The 15,991-nt window shown below is 41.9% G+C and overlaps 1 long non-coding RNA gene across 1 annotated transcript; it reads right to left on the bottom strand.

Moving 5' to 3' along the window:
• Window positions 1-3,877: 3,877 nt before the first annotated feature.
• On the bottom strand, window positions 3,878-9,136 carry LOC133384339 (uncharacterized). Its single transcript, XR_009762515.1, has 3 exons — window positions 8,766-9,136; window positions 7,925-8,005; window positions 3,878-4,785 (listed from the first exon to the last, which is right to left on the bottom strand). It is a non-coding gene; the product is annotated as an uncharacterized LOC133384339 (long non-coding RNA).
• Window positions 9,137-15,991: the final 6,855 nt, after the last annotated feature.

Below are 15,991 nucleotides of genomic sequence, written 5' to 3'. Positions count from 1 at the left end.
TTCAGCCAGAGTATCCCAAGATATTTTGCTGCCTATTCATTCAATGTACAGAAGCCAACCAGAGTGGCAGTTAAATCTTATTTCAACACTGGTGAAGCATCATCTGCCACACCTAGCTTTGGGGGCCTGCTTAGGGTGCTCTGGGCAGGTTGCCAGACACGCACAGCTCTGTCCTCCAACATCTTGCTGCCGCCCTCTGAGTCACGTCACCTCACTCTGACTAAAAGTAGATCTGGCCCTACAATCCAAGAAACGATGTATAAACAAAGATTGCCAATGAGATAATTACACGATGTGTGTTCTTAAGTACATTGCTAAAGTGGGCCTGAAATCAATAGCTTTCTTCAACTTGTGCTTTAAAGAAGCCCAGAAAATCTTGCACATTGTATTACAGAGAACTACAGAGTTACACAACCAACAACTGATCAATACATCTTGGAGTCCTTAATGAGGGGCTGAAGTGAGGGCCAGAAGATGAAGTTGCTGAACAATAACTAATTAATCAACAATGCACCACTGGGGACAAACATGCTAATTGAAGCAGAACTGAGACAAACTTGAGATGAAATAACCCAGAAGTTAGACAGATCAACCACTGTGACAAAATCAGTTTAAATAGAATCTGTCTCTCATGTACCTGGGAATAATTCTTGTTATTAATTATTTATTGAACAATCCCTTCTCTCAGAAGTTCTGTGCCCCACCACCACGACGGAGAGCACAACTTCTAGAGAGCTAATACCTGCTCATTCAGAATTCAAAGCACTTCATCAAATACTTATAGTAACAGCACCATGATGAAAGAGGAACATGGGAAGACTACTGAGGGGGGCCAGCAAAACTTCATATACATAGATCCCACTGGTAACGTTGATCAGTTCAGCATCTCAGGATATAGAATGGTACGGATTTTTCAAAAAAAATCATTCACAGAGTTGTGCAAAAACTTTGCAAAACAGAGTTTGGCAAAAATGATGTTTAGTGTATTATTAACTTTTATTGAACATTTTAAGTCATTTTAGTGCTGTGATCAGAATTCATACAAACAAAAAGCAGAGGTTGGAACAAATATTGTGCTCCGGTAATTGAGACAGAGATGAAGGAGGAGTTTATTTCAAATGAATTTATATGCAGAATTTGGTGGTTCTGACCTGACTGAGTTTTGCCTGCAACATACCACCTCTTATACAAAGCAGCAACTTATGACTGAGTTATTTATACAGTCAGGGTGTTTTTTTTTAAAAAAAGTCTGACTAATTATATGCAAAAGTATGTATATAAAGTGTATATATTTTTTAATAAAAGAAGCAAATTCTATGTGATACTATGAGCTGTATCTAGCAAAACAGTCCCATTTGTGCAAGGGCTTTTATTTGCACAATGGAACTTCCCCTCCTCTCCTCCCCCCATGTTCCCCAAATCTGTTTTGGGTTTTCCTCCAACCCTCCAAAGCCAATTTGTGGGGAGGGTGGGGTGTACGGGGAGAAGGGAAGCTCTACTTTGCAAGTGGAAGCCCTTTAACAAATGGGATTACTTTGTTTGATACAACCATAAGAACATAAGAAGAGCCTGCTGGATCAGGCTAGTGGCCCATCTGGTCCAGCATCCTGTTCTCACAGTGGCCAACCAGGTGCCTGGGGGAAGCCTGCAAGCAGGACTCGAGTGCAAGAACACTCTCCCCTCCTGATGCTTCCGGCAACTGGTTTTCAGAAACATACTGCCTCTGACTGGGGTGGCAGAGCACAGCCATCATAGCTAGTAGCCATTGATAGCCCTGTCCTCCATGGGTTTGTCTAATCTTCTTTCAAAGCCATCCAAGCTGGTGGCCATTATTGCATCTTGTGGGGGCAAATTCCATAGATTAACTATGCGCTGAATTTTTTATTTTTTGCAGCATAACTTTACAGATATTAATGTACGCATGTTTTTATACAGTTTATTGTATGTATCTGTATATGTTTGGGAAATTTGTATATGCTTATAGCATGTTCATAATACTACACCTATAATCATGCACATAATATATGTATAATGATCTGTATAAACTGCAATAATCATATTTTTAGAAGAACAGGTAAAAAAACCCTTTTTTCATCAAGGAGTGAGACATGAATTAGAAAAATCTGTGCATATAAGCTCAACATTGAGATTTCCAGAAAATTCCATCCCTAAATTGAGAGAGTCTTGCTTCAATAAATTCTGGTGTTCATAGCAAAATCAACTGTGTTTTCAGTGAATTTGCTACTTGTTCATTCTGGACCGCTACTGTTGTCACACTTACAGTAACAAGATTTATGTATTCTGGTGATTGAATCACATGTACTGCATTTCATATGATTCCATTTTTTCAGCTTTCGGCCCACACTTCATTCCAGCCTGTTTTAGCGTAGCATAACAGTAGGCTCTCAAGGAGCTGCACACTACCAGAGGGCCAGACTGTGACTGCCTCTTTTTGATCCCTGAGAGAGAACCAGGTCACTTTCTCATCTCTACTCCCAAAGCTTCCTTTGCAGTTTGTCTGTGAATCAGACTGGTCCAAGTAATTGCTGAACATAATTGCATTTTTGAACCTTGCAGGAGTCTTCTGTAGGCAAGAGAGTTTAGTACACAATAAAAAGAAAATAGGATGTACTAACCTCATAACAGCAAGTTTGTCTGTTGATAACCTGAGGTGATCTGAGAACAAAGGAGATGGTCTGGGTTGGCAGCTTTGATTCAATTACAGATTGCCTGGTTGTGCCACAACATGATGCCTTGTGTCTCAAATGTAAAGGCAGAAATGAAATGACACTTGAAAACACAACAATATTTGAAGGTTTGTTTCTCAGGCAAGTTCCACAGAACACTTGTAAGACACAGAACAGAAAGAAAAGCAAATTGATCAGAGTGGAGGTTCTGGCACTGCTGACTGAAATATGGCAACATACTGGTATATTTTCTATTGCCAGCACAACTGAGAATATAACAGGAGTCTTAGACTGACAGAAATGTAGCAGCCCGTCAAAGGGTTTTCTTTGCCCAGAACCCACACTAGAACCATTCTCTCATCAAATAGGTATATACCAGTCAGCAATCTCACTGAAAAAAATAGCAGAAGATCAGTATGTCAGTGGTTCAGGACCCATATACAAAGTGGTGGATCCAAAGAGATGTCCTTCCTTGTACAGACACAGTCTTTATATTTATGAGAGGACCTCCCCAATGAACAGAAGGGGCTTGGGTCCAGCAAAGACTTTTGCAAATGGAAGTGGAGAGTGGAGGTGATTTTGCCAATTACCCCCTTCCATTTGTAGCACCCTGTGTTTCCTCCCACACTATTCCAGAGGTTTGCGGATCCCAGCCCTCCAGATGATATTTTTTGAAGATGCAGGGAAACGTTAGGAAGCTGTTTTATACTGAGCCACACCATGGATTCATCCAGTGTTGCTTACAATGACTGCCAGTGCTTTTCAGGGTTTCAGAGGGGTTATTCCCAACATAAACATGTCAGGGATTGAAACAGATCCCTTCTGCAGTCAAAGCAGATGCTCTGTCACTGAACTACAGCCTTTTCTGACTGAAACTCAAACAAGCCCGGTTCCATGAGTGGAACTTCAGTCATGGAACTCTGAAATCAACCAGTAGGGTAGAAATAAAATTAATAGTCACATTTCACAGACAGATAACCATTCAGAAACCTGTTGCTATTTGGGGGTCACCTAATCACAGCTGTAAATATTACACTTTTGCTTCAGTAATTTATATTTATATATTTGCTTACAAATATTTACATGCCAACCTTCATCAAAGGACAGTGTACAACATACATAAAAACAATACAAATCAATATGTCATACATCATAAAACAATAAACTACATTAAACAAGACTTGGCATAATATATTTTTAAATGTCATAAAAATTCCAACAGAAGAATATACAATAAAATCAGCAATTAAAATCCATGGAAAACAGATTTTAAAAAATTTAAAACTTAAAACCATAACTGATGGAGCCGTCTATATATTTTTCAGAAAGAATTCCACACGAAAGAAGCCACCACTGAAAAGACTGTATCTAAGTATAATCTTGGATCCATGCTTGGTGGATTTCTAGTTTAGACCTATATGAAGTCTTGATATAATATAGGAAATAAAATGGATGTTAGCTTTATAGAGAAAATTAGCTGATCTGTATAGCTCACAGTGAAAGGGGTGGGGAAGAGTCAACCGGCTGATTCTGTACTGAGAAAACATGGCCAAAACTATGATAAGCAAAATTTATCTTTATAGCAGTCATTTGACTAATAATAAGTGGTGCATCATGCTATTTGTCAAGGCTACAGATTGCCTTTTGTTGTTTTTGTTGTCACAGATATGCTAATGCCTCATTAATATGTTTTCTTTTTCCAAAACATGCAAAGAAAAAACACATATGGTAAGCTCTGCAAATAAATGACTCAGTTTCTGAAACGCTGCCCAATACAAAGGCTGCCTTTCTGCATCTCCAAGTGGAATGTTTCTTGTATTCAGATGAAGCATACACACAAACATCTGTGATCTCACATTATCCTAATCAAAAACAAATATTGGGATTACAAGAAATGTGCTAATAGGAGTGATTAAAAATCCAGCAAAATGCTTCAGCAAGTCTGCCATTTGTCACAATAATGGGCTGCTTGTGGTTGAAATATGTAGAAGATGCAGTATCCAGTTATCCAAGCAATCCTCTGTTCCCAAGAAGTCAGTGGCCGGCTTATGCTGGCATAAGGTCATTGTAGCACCATAGTTAAGAACACGCGCACTCCCTGCAGAAAAGATGAGAGGAAAAGCAGTCAAAACTATAGACAACATAGGAACTGTGCCAGCAACCCCCTCTGAAAACATGGCAAAATGAATGGCTCACACCAGTCACAGAGCAACATGCTGATGATGCCTCTCACATTACTCATGCGTACAAGGACACCACTGCACATTCAAGAGCAGTAGCCATTGTGATGCAGGAAGTAAGAGCCACAAAACTGAGATGCTCCAGGGATTGCTGCACAAATGAGCTTTCATTACAACTTGCAAAGAGTCCCTAGCAATGCAAATCACTCATGCATTCTATCAATTTGCATTGACTCACTATACCACTGACATTGTGTGTGCCCTGGCATGTATTAGGGCTGTGCACAGACCCCTCCCCCCAAACACAATTTGTGGCTCCAGTTTGTAAATACAGATTAGGCCCAGTCTGGTTTGGACCCAATCTGATCCGATCCAGATCCAAATCACAATCCAGAGATTACAAATCTCCAGAAATCCCATTGACTTTGCAAAACCAAAATGGCCAGAACTTAATTTTTCTTTATGTAGGGACATGAAATTTGGGACATGGTAGCTGCTAATATAGGAGAATAAACCTGCTATCATAGCTCCACTGATTTTCATGCTGTGCAACTTTAACTCAAAATGTTTTAAAATTAAACTGCCCTAACAGGGGTTTTTTTCCACAAAGAGACATGAACATTGATGACATGCTAACCCCATAGAGGTACAACTCTGCCAAATTTCAGGTGGGTAATTCCAAGGTTTTCATGCTAGTCACCTTTAAAGTTTGCTTTTTCAAAAAATTGAAAAAGCCTGAGTACTCAGATATGCCAATTGCCACCACACCAAAGAAGACTCATGACACCGCAATGGAATAATGTTATCTTTATTAAAACATAACAAATATTAAACTTCAGCCAATTACATCCAAATATCCAAACTGAACTTACTTCGGGCAGGTGAGGATAAACCTGACTGAAAGGGCATATTCCCTCCAGTCCCCTGGGCATGTCAGACTCAACAGACTGTGACTCCCCAGCCAAGGATGTGGGAAAACTTGTCCCTCCTTGCTAGGAGAGCCAAGTATGTGTTTCCAACCTCCGCAGCCTGGCCCCACCATACAGGCTTTCACCATTCTGTGCAAGCTGATCCCACAAGGACACACACAAATCCCAACCAGTCATTCAGCACTGGTAGTTCCCTAGGGAGTGCCCTTTAACAACATGCCTCCTTCTCCTACTTTTTTCCCAGCTTTCTCACCTGCCGGAATTCCATGCCAGCCATTAGCTAAACACCCACAATCTCCCCCAAAGCCAATCAAATCAACCCAGCAGTATGGAGTAGACAAAACCAAAGGGATTCTGAAATCAAAATCTCTAAAAAAAAAAAAAATCCTACTCAGCCCCAACTGGCGACTAGCGAAGCCCATACTGACAAGGGAGGGGGGGCGGGTGCTGCAAGGCGAAAAGAAGCCAGGTTTTGAGGGAGGAGTAGGCTTTTAAACCCACTCCTGCCTCACATCCCATTGGTCAGTAAACCCCAGCTGACCATCTATGGAAACCCTGAAAAAGTTCCTGAGCCTTCTAGAAGTTGGGTGGCGGCAAACACACACCCACTTGAGGCGGAAACGCCATTCTCATGCTCCTGTTTCCCATTCCTTTCTTCAAGAGTTTGGGAAAAAAAGAACTGCGATATTAGACATGAGTCGGTAGCATTATGCAGGCATGGCTGGCACCACTGTGGAGGTAATATGCACATGAACTTTGGGGACCTGGTAGCAAAAAAAAATGTGTTTGTGGGTATCAATGGGAAAATAATAATACTGAATTCAGAAAGCAGTGGCTAAATATGCCTGCAAGGTTTAATAAGAGACAGAACTTACAAAATATTTCTAAAAGGAATAACTTACAAAAGATTTCTTCATTTTAAGACTTCACCCTTCCAAGCACTGTGATTGCTGATTGTTGAGTGCGGTAATAATCATTCTGGCCTTCCTCCCTCTCTCCCCACCCTGGTGTTTTCCGTTATGGTGTTGTAATTGCTCCATTTCAGAGACACCCTGGGTTCCTTAGAGACTGTTTTGAGCTACCGATCTGTACAAATCTCAACAAATTGATTTGGGACTAGCTGATCTGCTCTATAGAGATTTGTAGCTGCTTGAGTCTGATCTGGCCTGAAACACAAATTGGCCTGAATTGGCCCAATTTGGGTTGTGATTTGTACAAATCCAGTGCACAGCCCTAGCATCAGGGAGGTAGCCTATGGCTATCTGTGTGAAATCTCCTTTCATGAAAAAAAATGTTGTATCCATGGATGCCAGGGGGTAGTAGTAGTTGCTTTGTATATGCCAGAGTGGGGCTAGTTGGGACTGCCCTGTTCCTATCTCACACATTGACAGAACATATGAACTATTCAAGTAAAAAGGGCTAGAGATAATGCTGTAACAACCAGGCACCAGCGGGTGACCAGGTCAGGCACTGGCAGAGGGCCCTGCAGCTGGCCGAGGGCCCCTCATCCAAGGGCAATGGATGGTGGTGCAGATTGCAGAGCAGGAGCTCTGCTTTCCCAGCCAATAACACCCCCACAGGTGCACACAGCTGACAGGCACTTAAATATGCCTGGTAGCTTGATTTCACATGTCAGTGCATCTGCCTGCCATCACCCAAGATGCTGGCGGGGGCGTCAACACGCAAATGCTGATAACTGACTGAATAAAGCAACAAGGCAGAAAACAGGTGAGCTCCACACCATCACTGGCAAGAAAATTGTAGGATCAAGGCCCAACTTGGTTTGGTTTTGCATGCCCGGCAAGTCTCTCTCTTCAGGGAGTAGTTCTCCCTGAAATTGTCACCACTGAAATATTCTTAAGAGGGTCCCGTGTGCATCTGCTCCCAAGGTTGCACAGTTCCCTGTTGACCACACACCACAGCAGACTCCAGCAGAACAGGACAGTTTGTTTATTGAAGAGATGATAAATGGGACTAGCTGTGACACCAGCTTACAGAGAACTGAACCGGTAGAGGGCTGAAACACACACAATACATAAATTCCACCTGCTGAGTCATAGGAGGGGCAATGGTTGTAGTCAATCTCCTTAAACCCTTTCCATACCATATACCACAACCACTACAATACCTAGATGCTGTTCATAAGGCATCTTTGTATGGAGGAATCATATTGGACCCTAGATGATCACTGTGTTGATTCTCTGAAGACCTGCCAATTAACAGAAAGAGAGAGAGAAAATGAATGGTGCAAATATTAATACATGGCTTGGCACAAAAGAAGCCAAAGAGAGAAAAGGAAGGCAAGTGCAAAAGAAATGGCATTTTCCTTATGGCTTCTTCCAAGGGATGGGTCAATGGGAGTGTGTGAAATTAATTTATGTGGATGTCACAAACTAGTTTGCAGCTTTATTAGATTGTTCATTGGTGGTCAGAACCCTGTATGGTTTCTTGTATACTGATAGGCACACTATAAATAATGAAAGATGACAGTGACAAGAGTGGTGTAGCCTGAAAGATGGCAACTGCTGACACACAAAATTGAAATGTTCATGACTGAAAATAGTTTAACTCCATGTATATCTTGCATGAATACTAAGCCAAATAAATACATTTCTTTTCTTTTTGGCTAAAAGCATGTTTACAGATATCTTCACATGGGACTGAAAAGCAGCACATAACTCCTCTAATAAATAAAGTAACAGCAATAAATAAATAGTGAGTCTGTTATCAAAAGTGTACCTTGGATGGGAATTAACAAGAAGGTAAAAACAAAACACTAGTTTTTTCAAATGCAAGCATAACTATCATTTTAAAACTGTGAACATTCCCTTCTACAGCATTTAGCTCTAGTCAAGACAATTTACTCGTCCAATGAGAAAACTGGGAAAATGGTCTCTGTTTTTGAAAAGTACTTAGCTGTAAAGGGAACAGAAAGCTTTTAAATCTGGCTTTTTGTTTTTCTCACTAACCTCTGTGAGTTCTTTTCTCATGACTCACTTTTGTCTATCATTCTTTGCAGCAGATCTTTCATCTTCCAGGTGGGTAGAGATCACATAGGTAACTTTCCGGCAAGGACTAAGTCACTGTGACACCAAGAAAAATAGCTCTTCTTGACACTGTAGCATTTTCCCTCAGTGTACATTTAAAAATGGATCTTCAAAAAGTGGAGAGTTTCCCTTAACATGTATGGTAACTGCTACAAGTCTAAGGGTGTACCCTTTCTTCTTCCCAATATAAAGACATTTGTTAAATAAGAACTAAAAAGATTCACAGAACTTGAAAGAGACTTCCCTGTTCTTCCCAGGTAGCTGAGTGCAACAGCAGTGAACCAACCAGCTGCCATGAGCCAAATGCTTAAAAGTGAGCTGTCAAAGCATCCCACTTCTAAACAGCTTTCCATAACAGCTGGATGCTATTTTGAGGTGAAACACCTGAATTACCTGGAAGGCAAGATAAAATCACCTATTGCTTGAGATAGTCTGCATCTGCTGTCCTTAAAGAAGTGGTTTGAAAATGTATGCTATGGGACAACTGAGAAGACATTTCTGAAGAGACTGGTACACAACAAGAATTGCTGTATTTCTGCTGCAATCTTTTTCAGGTTGCATGGAGCAAAAAAAACTCCTGAAACTCACACACTCCTCAGATTGCTTCTTGAAAACATAAGCAAGCAAGCACATATGACCCTTTAGGATCAAGAAAATGCTATCCATGGTGCCAGACCATAAGATAATCTAAGCAGCGCTGGCCCAAGATGTTGATGTCTAAAGAAGAGAAGCAAATGGTGCCATCTCCAAGCCAAGGTGCCTACTATGCAAGGCTAACCATGTTATTTTGACACCTGAGACAGAAAATGTTATAAGCACCTCCCTGGAAGTAAAAATCAGTAGCCGTAGGTAGGGGAGGGTGGACTGCTTGACTTCTCATCACTACTGTTACTGTGGTCTACTAGGAGGACATAGGAGTGGTGAGACAACCCAGAGCAAACACACTGGTGGAGCCAATTTGATGCTCCTGCCAGTGTGTTTGCAGAATACTGACCTTGCTACCTCTTTGTTCCACCCCTCCCAGTATGCCAAAGCAATGACAATGATAGGAGGTTAGGTAAGTAGTACAACATTTCCAGTCACTACTGGTAAACATTCCATGGGTTGGATCCAGAGAAAAACACACATAATAGAACTGGTGGAAGATGATGTCCTCCTAGCCCTACTCCTCCTACTCAGCAGCCCCCTGAAAATCCTATCACAAAGGCCAGGAGACCTGCTGAATGAGACGAGCTGTGGTACAGGGGGTTAAGGGGGAAGAGAGATGACCGTGGAAAAAACAAGCAGTGCCTACCTCCCCAAAACCTTTTGTTGTTGTTTTGCTTGTTTTTCTCACATTTTTGTCTAGTTGTTCAGTTTTTAGCAATCTTTCATTGAATGTTGCATTTTATTGATGTGATGTAAACTGCTTAGAGATATATCAAGTCATGCGGTACAATTTTTAAAAATTAAAAATGAGCAGATAATAAGCACTAGGGTTGCCAGGTTCAGGGCCTGCTCCTGATCCTGTATCTTTAGAAGAGAAAGTCAGCCAAGTGCAGTGTTCTTGCAACACTGTAATGGGAAAAACCACAAGGTGGAATTCTCCCTCCCACCTCCACAACTTTTAAAGATACAGAAGACCTCTTGGAGGCCGGGCCTGGCAACCAAGAGGTCTTCTGTACCTTTAAAAGTTGTGCAGGGGGAAGGGAGAATTCCACCTTGTTGTTTTGCCCATTACAATGTTGCAAGAACACCTGCACTTGGCTGACTTTCTCTTCTCCTAAAGATACAGGAGCAGGAGCAGGCCCTGAGCCTGGCAACCCAATAAGCACTGATGATAAGACCCCATAAGCTTTTTCAAACTTCTATACTACCACTGTAAATCCAGAGCAAAAACATATTGAAAAGAAAGAAAATATTGTCTCCAAAATCTGCCTTTCCAAGTGACAACATTTTCAAAGTAACTCTTCGCTCCCTCTTGTTCCTCCAGATGGCGGCTCTTCCTTGCATGATTATTCCTCACCAGACAGTTGTTATGGTTGCATTGTCAAAGTTCATTTTCTGTTTATGTATATTATTTTTCCAAAAACAAATAAATATACATTTGCCTTTTTCTTTTTCCACACCAGGCAATGTACATGTTTTCAAAGCCATGTAGTTGTTTGCTAATGATAACATTTTAAAACTTGTTTTTACTCATGAAATTGTTTCATGTTATTCTTCTGACTTGTTAATTTTATCCCATATGTTATTTCCCAAGGCATTCATATAGTAAGTAAAGAGTGGTATTCTTAAATGTGGGAACAATTGGTTTCCATTAATTTTAACTTGTTTATCTGTCCAGTTCCACAGGTAATGGCTATGCTCTTAAGTGCATTTATTCATGAAAAGTGTTATTGATTTCAGTGGTACTCACTCATTACCAGATATGTTTAGGAATTAAACTGATAGTTTCCATGTATTTTGAAAAGCCTATTGTGGGAAATTTAAAAGAGACAACCAATACTAAATGGAGGCTTTGCAGGGCTATAAAGGAGCAAAATAATATTACATAAGCCATCCATTAGTCTTGAGGAAACGGTATATTGATTAGTTTGTCTTTTTTCCCAAAAAAGTCAAGATTTAAATCCAACATTTGAAGTTGTCACAAAACTTCATTCAGTTTTTAAGGAAATCAGGGCAGGTGGGAGCCACTGTCTGATAAGCTTCAAACTATCACATAAAGCAAGGTTGGCTAGCCTATGACCCTTGAATTCAGGTGTTGTCAGCCCCCAACTCCCATCAGCCCCAATGGTTAGGGATGAAGGAAACTGTAGGCCAGCAATAGTCAAATGCCCTACTTTGCTCCATTCCACATGTAAGGCACCATTTTGGAACACCTTCTTTCTTCAATTGGATGATCACTTGTGTATGAGAATATTGCTACTACCAGTGTATGCCTACCACTTGCAGGCTACTTAACTCCTTCTCAGTATTATTCAGTTCTAGGAAGAGGAAATGCATGCTAAACAGGAAAACCACAAAAAGGGAGGGACAAAAGTGAAATGCACAGTTATGCAGCCCAAGTGTCTGGCAAACAGTGCCACTTTATTGAACATGCTCATAGCAAAAACTATTTAGTTCTAGAACAAATGCTGAGCTGAAAGTTCTGTGGTGAGAACATTTGGCTCAAATAGGGCAGGATTCCACCCCCTACCCTCCAGAAATGGAAACAACCATTCCCTTCCCCCGAGAATGTTTGGATGTATAAATGTACAAGGACATTCTGGAGGAGCGGATTATAACCACCATTGGTGACTGTGGTGCGTCCTTCCCTGGCTCTCCCTGTCAGGTTCCTACCTGCTCGTGGTTACTGCCTGTCTCTAGGCACCACCAGGGACTCCACCAGTCCGGACCACACTCTCTTATGCTTTACCTATCCGCTCTAGCACAGATCTCAACAGATCCCCCTGCTAGGCAACCACCAGTAACGTCCCAATACTAGTATTCCCAGAGACTCTGAATACTGGTATTGTTATTCTCTTCACCGCTGCCATCATTTGTTACAGTTCCCCTTCAGCCTTGGTCATTACCTTACCCTCCCTTCTGGTCTGTGAAACCCCAGCCAAGGTTCAGGCCTTTGGTAAACCAAATTAAGTATTTATTAAAGATAACAAAGCTAACAAGATTAACAAGATTTCTTCTTAAGGCACATAAGCATATGGTTTTACTCAACACTAATCCGAATTCCACCCCCCTCCTTCTCCACTCTCTCCTGGCAAACAACTCTCTCAAACCCCACCAAGCAACCCTCTCTTCTCCCCCCAGATTCCACTCTCACTCTTCCTTTTATACATTCAGCCATTTTAAACACTCAGCCAATTATCTCACATTCTACTGCCCATTCACTCCCCCTCTTTCACTCCACTTACCATGTACTAAAACAACAACACTTACCATATATACATTAATATAGGAACATCACATTTCCCCCCCCCCCTTAAACAACAGCAGAGTATTATTCCTGTTCCAGGATTTATACGTCATGTTAACAAATAAAAGTCTCTATGGGGAAAATGTCTTTCTTTGTTCCTCTGTCTGGTCACGTCACTGCAGTCCCAGCCACTTGCCTGGAAAGTCCATTGGCCAGTACATTGTCCTTGCCTTTTATGAACTGGAAGTCCACTTGATAGTCCTGTAGGGCCCAGGACCACCTCTGCAGCATAGTGTTATGGTTTTTCATAGTCTGCAACCATAACAAGGCCCGATGATCCGTAGTTACCGTGAATCTTCGTCCCCACATGTATGGGCGCAACTTGTTCAGTCCCCACATGACCGCTAGGCACTCCTTCTGGACCGACAAATAGTTTTTCTCCCTCGGCGTCAGCTTGCGACTCAGGTACGCCACTGGATGTCTGGTGCCTTCTCTCTCCTGTAGCAAGATGACTCCCAGCGCCAGGTCCAACGCATCTGTAGCCACGATGAATGGTTTCTCATAGTCTGGTGCTATTAATATGGGTCCTTGGCACAAGGCTTGCTTCAGTAGATCAAAAGCCTTCTGACATTCATCCGTCCATACCACACGCTCAGAACACTTCTTCTTTGTTAATTCTTGCAAGGGGGTTGCTATTTCCCCAAAATTTCTCACAAACTTCCTATAAAATCCAGCCACACCCAGAAATGCCCTTACTTGTTTTTTGGTTAAGGGGATCGGCCACGCTTGTATTGCCTCCACCTTGCTCCATAAGGGGGTGATTTTCCCACTCCCCACCTTATGTCCTAAATAGATTACTTCCTTTAGTCCAAACTGGCATTTCTTAGCTTTTATTGTGAGGCCTGCTTTTCTTAAGGCCTCCAATACTGTTGTCAGGTGTTGGACATGCTCAGGCACCAACTTGCTAAAAATGGCCACGTCATCGATATAGGCCACTGCAAAATCTGACATGCCTCACAACACAGTATTGATTAGCCTTTGAAATGAACTTGGTGAGTTCCTTAGTCCCATGGGTAAGGTCACAAACTCATATAACCCATCTGGTGTACGGAAGGCAGTTTTGGCTCTGGATTGCTCGTCTAGTTCCATTTGCCAAAATCCTTTACAGAGATCTAGTGTAGAGATAATGGTTGCTGCCCCCAATAACTCTAACATTGCGTCTACCCTAGGCATAGGATACGCATCTGGGACAGTAATTTTATTGATTAGCCGATAATCAATCCAAAACCTTGTCGTTCCATCTTTTTTCAGAACCAGGACAATACTTGAGGCCCAGGGACTGATGGATTCCCTGATCACTCCTAATTCCAGCATATCTTCCACCTCCTTTTTGATCTCATTCAAAACTTTCCCATTCACACGGTACGGAACAGATCTGATTGGGGCATGGTCTCCAGTATCAATGGAATGTATAACTATACTGGTTCGGCCAGGTTTGTTGCTAAAGAGATTCCTATAGGTTTTCAAAACTCTCAGAATCTCCTCTTTTACTTCCTCCTTCACCTCCTCTGACCATTCCACTTGATCTACCCCTCCTTTGTCTTTGCTTTCCTGTACCAAATCTGGAAGTTCAGGCCCACTTCCCTCAGGGAATAAGGTAACTTGCAACACCTGTGCATCCCTGGTATGGTAAGGCTTCAACATATTTACATGAACCACTTTGCTTTTGTTTAATTGGTCTGTGGTGATTACATACGTCACTGTGTCAAGCCTTTCTCTGATGGTATATGGTCCTTCCCAGTTAGCCTGTAATTTGTCATGTTTCCTGGGTATGAACGCCATAACCATATCTCCCACATTATACACACGTTCTCTGGCTGTTCTGTCATACCAATAACTTTGCTTCTCCTGTGCATGACTCAAATTCTCTTTCACTACTTCCATCATTGATGTTAATTTATTGCGGAATTCCAATACAAAATCTACTACAGAAGTTTTGTACTCTCCCAGAGTTCCTTCCCATGAATCTTTTAGCAGTTCCAAAGGTCCCCTCACTTTTCTAGTAAACATTAGTTCAAAGGGTGAGAAGCCTGTTGACTCCTGAGGGACTTCTCTGTATGCAAATAAGAAGCATCCCAAACGTTCATCCCAGTCTTGTGGGTGATCTTGAACATAGCTTCTGATCATGCCCTTCAAAACTCCATTGAATCTCTCTGTTAACCCATTAGTGGCAGGATGGTAAGTAGTGGTCTTTAGATGTTTTAGACCACAACATTTCCATATACATTGCATCACTTCTCCCATGAATACACTGCCTTGATCTGTCAGCACTTCATGAGGGAAACCCAGCCTCATAAAGATTTTTAATAAAGCCTCTGCCACTACAGGGGCTTCTACAGATCTCAGTGCTTCAGCGTCTGGGTACCTGGTGGCAAAATCCACCACCACCACAAGATATTTCTTGCCATGCCTTGTGGGTTTGGAAAAAGGGCCCACCAAATCTATTCCCACTCTATAAAAGGGTTGTCCAATTATAGGAAGGGGCTTTAAGGGTGCCTTGGTCTTTACTCCACTCTTTCCCACCTTTTGGCATATTCCACAAGATAGACAATGTTGTTTTACATCCTTGGAGATATTTGGCCAATAATAATGTGCAGCCAATCTCCTCTTGGTCTTTTTTATTCCCAGATGTCCTGCACATGGGACATCGTGGGCTACCTCTAGCAATCTGGTTCTGTATTTGCTAGGTACTATCAATTGCTTCACTGGTTCACTTTCATCCTTTCTCTTAGCAGGCATCCACAGTCTATATAAAATCCCATTCTCACACACAACTTGATTCCTCAGTTTGTCAGTGAAAGGAATCTGTTGGGTCAGAGCTTGTTCCTTTATCTGCCTCAAACTTATATCTTGATCCAGCTCTTCCCTGAATTGCTCTGTCTCTTCCCCAGAGACCAGCTGATACAGTTTCTCTACTTCAGCAGGCCTGCTAGTGGTTGCTATGGTGACCTGAGGCTGGTAAACAGATTCCTCTCTGTTTCTTTCCTCCCCCAACATGGCTTCTTTTTCTCTGCCAATTTGCTGTCTGGTCACTACATAGATCTTTCCTTGGGCGCCCATTACATCCCTTCCCAGTATTACTGGTTCTTGTTGCTGGGCATTAATGCCTACTTTATATTGGCCCTCTCGGCCTCTCCAAGTCATATCCACCAGGGCCACAGGCAAACTTTCTGGTTGACCTCTCACTCCTTGG

This window comes from Rhineura floridana, chromosome 4 (assembly GCF_030035675.1).
Source record: "Rhineura floridana isolate rRhiFlo1 chromosome 4, rRhiFlo1.hap2, whole genome shotgun sequence".
Taxonomy (NCBI): Eukaryota; Metazoa; Chordata; class Lepidosauria; order Squamata; family Rhineuridae; genus Rhineura; species Rhineura floridana.
This window is presented reverse-complemented; position numbering and strand designations above follow the sequence as displayed.